Here is a 4,560-nt window from a genome sequence, read left to right as displayed (position 1 = left end):
CTTACCAAAATAACAAAATTTGTGTTAATACCTTTTCTGGGTCAGAGATATTCTCTTCTGGGGATGTTCAAACGGCTACGCGAACTAAAGTTTTCTAAATTTAACAGTTGTTGTAAGTAGCCGGCCTTCGGTGGTCATGTGAACGCTTGTTGGATAGGTATAAGTTTTCAAACGATACCTATATTGCCTATATCGATCGGGTAAGTGATTCCGGGAAACTGATTTCCCGTTAAAAATGTCTACCTCTGGAAAAAAATTTCGAAAAAATCGAAGAGTTTTTTTTTAAACCAGAGTTGTTCCACTTGGTCACAGCATTGAGATTTTTAGCGCTAGGATCTTATAAAACCAGTGTCGATGATGACTTCAATATTTCCAAATAGTTTTACTGTTGTTATATTCATGGTCAAATATCAAATTCCAAAAAGGTACAATATCGACGTCGACTAAAAATACAATGTCGTCACGACAGATATTCTCTAAAAACAACTTCACGTCGACTGTTGTATCGTCAATGCTAATAGCATTCATTCATCGCTATTGACAAAAAACGACAACCTTAATACCGTTATTGTCTACTCGACTTTATTTTGCAACGACGACGACAACGGTAATAGGGCCAATTAAAAAATAAAAGTCAATTGGTGTCTTCATTGTAGAATTAGTTTTATTTCATAGTGGATAAAAATAAACCTGGGCATTTGTGTTTTACTTCTTTGTATTCCATCAATTCATATAATTTGATTCTTCTTTGCTTATAACAATTTTCAGGAGATTACAGTCTTTTCTGGATTTCTTAATTTATCTAATTTTCCGGAATTGAAAATATAATTTATGCACTTGTAAAACATAAAATGCCGAAACCCGAAACACACAAAATTTTCTTTAAATAATACATTTAGTGGAAACAACCTTAGTAACTAATGACTTTTATGCATTGGACCAATTGTAAAATTTTGTAAGTAAAACACACAATGGGTGGTTCTGGCTTCATGGGCATCATAGGCGATATGAGTGAGCGTACACGTTGTTTATAAAAATTGCTTTAGTTTGTTGCATCTCATATGCAATCCTTTTCTGTTTCCAAAAATAAAATAAGAAACAACTAACTATTGGATTATACAAATTCTAGTCTACACGTAGTCCATATTTAATGAATGGTGATTTTCTTTTGTTACCAAACTAATATTTACAAAATGAAGTGATTGGAAGTGACTGACTTTCCCTAATGTGCGCACAAATATGCACTCATTTCTTAAATAACAAATACATTTCTTTACTAGTATTAAATTATCACGTTTTCGTGTGTGTGTGTATGTGTGTCATTTACATATTCAAGGTAATTATCGGATAATGTGATGAATTGTATGATTTAATTGATAGATTGAGAATTCAAATTAAAAATGGTTACATGCGACAGATGAAGGAAGTTAACCTAATATTTATAATTCAATAGTAATAATCATAAAAACAACTAATACTACATTGTTTTTGATTTCCTTTCCGCACTACTAAATAAAACAAAATAGCAAGAAACTTCAGTAAATAACAATTTCAAATAATAAAAAAGAAATACTTAGAAACTAAAACTTGAGATAAATTAGTTCTTTAGAGATATCGTTTAACACGATTTTCACCGGTTTGGCGTACATTGTCGTTCTTATCTCGCAGGTTGTAGGAACATCCTGTACCTCAGTGAAATAGGATGTGGTACATTTTGCTATGCGAACGTGTTGTTATTCGCATTCACCTCATCATCTCATAATTTTGCACGAGCGATAGGGCTTTTGCACTTTGTCGTCGATAGAAACATAAACCTCTAAACGTGGCAGACTAATTAAAAAAACTTAACTTATAATGGAGAATAGTTGTTATGATTGTTTTGTATTCTATGTTCATCAGTCTGTAGCAGCATCAATTCAAACATACTTTTGCAATGACTTGTGAAAGTATGATTGAAAATGATAAACTCATAAAAATGGTTTTATTTTGGTTGTTGCAGCATTGCGCGATCGACATGAAATTTATGAAATTTCATCAATATCGACAGGGGCACGATTTGGCACAGCTTGATGGCCATCTGCAAAAGAAATGGACAAAATAGTTAATCATCATCATATATATTGGCATGATTAACATGTTTACGTTATTACAGCTACAAAAAAGAAATAAATAAATAAATGAACAGATGCAACAAAAATTGGTTAAAAAATAAAATTTTGTTAAAAAAAATTAATGGTTATTAAAAAATATTTAACGCACAGGAATTTGTATTGCAATTTTTTATTTTTTTTAAGCAGCAGTCAAATAACTTTTTCCCTATACCCGTTTCTTGGATTCTTGTTATCTATCCGTCTCTCATGCTTTCTATATTGCTACTTAATCTATTATTCTTTTAATTTTATTAAAATTGTTTAATTTTTTTTACTGATTTATATTTTCCATATTCAAGCGATCTTTATTCGTGATAGAATTTAACGATATACAGGGGAGATGAAAAAGCAACCAACTTAAGAGTGCTGTCATTTCTAAGCCACTCGTCCGACAGCTGTTAAAATTATTCCAGTGACAGCTCATTATATTATTTACAAGCGTACAAAAGCATTTGGTGAGAATTGAATTATTGATTTCAATTTCAACTACTCTCCAGTAATAAATGCTTAAACAAACTTCATTATAAAGGCACAAACTCACTATCAATCACGAGTTACAGCAGATGACTATGAAATAATATATTAGCAACTTTGAAAATAAACTCTTTTTTCGAATTGAAAGGGTTCTTTAAATTTAAATTTATTTTAAGGCCAACATGCTAATTTTCACACAAACTTCCGCAAACTAACAAAAAATTTAGTCATAATTCTTGAAGTTCTGATACTACTGATGTATCGTCTATACTCAGGGTTGTCAGATTTGTTTCTACTGCCATCGCCAAACCAAGTATCAGAATTCACCAAAACGAAATTGATTCGGATTGTGTCAAAAAGTAATTATTTTATTGAGGCAATTTTTTTCATTAGAAACTAGTAAGGCTCACTTTCATCTAAAGAATTATTTTACTTATAATTTAAATATTTGGAGACCAATTTTTTTCTGTTACGGCACGTTTACAAATAAATGGGTTAACCCTCTGGATTTGTATTAAAATCGTCTTAGAATTTTACGCTGATCAAGAATATATATACTTTGTTGGGTCTAAAATCATTATTTCGATGAGTTACAAACGGAATGACGAACTTAATATACCGTCCATACTATGTATGGTGGAGGGTATAAAAATTGAATCCACTGAATGAAGTTAAAAGTATGCGGACGTGGACCTGCTTGGGCTAATTTTTTCACAGTCTGTACTTCTCATTATGACTTTAAATACGAACTTTGAAAAAAATTCGCTGAGTAATGCCGCTAAAATCATAAACATACCGAAAATAGGGAGGTACCGGTTTAATGGGGGCTATACGATGTGTTGGACTTGCATATGCAATTTTCTGTTACAGACTATAGTAACTATTACGAACTTCAAGTACGAAATTTGAAACAATTCCGCTAAATAATGTATACAAAATCATCAAAATGCCGAATATAGGGAGGTTCAGATATATGGACAAAGCGAAGATCTGTACCTGCATAGACAATTTTCTGTCATTGATATTAGCATGGTAGGTTAACCTTGAAAATTGCAAGTATTGTAATGCCAGAATTACTATCAAAACAATCGAATACCCAAACAACCTGTTGTATTGATTTTGAAGAAATAATTGAAAACAGAGAAAAATAAATAAAAGGTCAACATTTCTTTTCAAAATCATGTTCTATATATTTAGTCTTGTCTTTTATTGTACCATTGATTGTAGTACCAATTGGGAACTTCAAATATCGATTTTTAGACCCGGATTTTTTATCAACACTTTTACCTTACCAAAATAACAAAATTTGTGTTAATACCTTTTCTGGGTCAGAGATATTCTCTTTTCTGGCGATGTTCAACCGGCTACGCGAACTAAAGTTTTCTAAATTTAACAGTTGTTGTAAGTAGCCGGCCTTCGGTGGTCATGAGAACGCTTGTTGGATAGGTATAAGTTTTCAAACGATACCTATATTGCCTATATCGATCGGGTAAGCGATTCCGGGAAACTGATTTCCCGTTAAAAATGTCTACCTCTGGAAAAAAATTTCGAAAAAATCGAAGAGTTTTTTTTTTAAACCAGAGTTATTCCACTTGGTCACAGCATTGAGATTTTTAGCGCTAGGATCTTATAAAACCAGTATCGATGATGACTTCAATATTTCCAAATAGTTTTACTGTTGTTATATTCATGGTCAAATATCAAATTCCAAAAAGGTACAATATCAACGTCGACTAAAAATACAATGTCGTCACGACAGATATTCTCTAAAAACAACTTCACGTCGACTGTTGTATCGTCAATGCTAATAGCATTCATTCATCGCTATTGACAAAAAACGACAACCTTAATACCGTTATTGTCTACTCGACTTTATTTTGCAACGACGACGACAACGGTAATAGGGCCAATTAAAAAATAAAAGTCAATTGGTGTC

The sequence above is a fragment of the Musca domestica genome, unplaced genomic scaffold (assembly GCF_030504385.1).
Source record: "Musca domestica strain aabys unplaced genomic scaffold, Musca_domestica.polishedcontigs.V.1.1 17, whole genome shotgun sequence".
Classification (NCBI taxonomy): Eukaryota; Metazoa; Arthropoda; class Insecta; order Diptera; family Muscidae; genus Musca; species Musca domestica.
The sequence above is the reverse complement of the archived record's forward strand: the minus strand, read 5'-3'. Positions refer to the sequence as shown.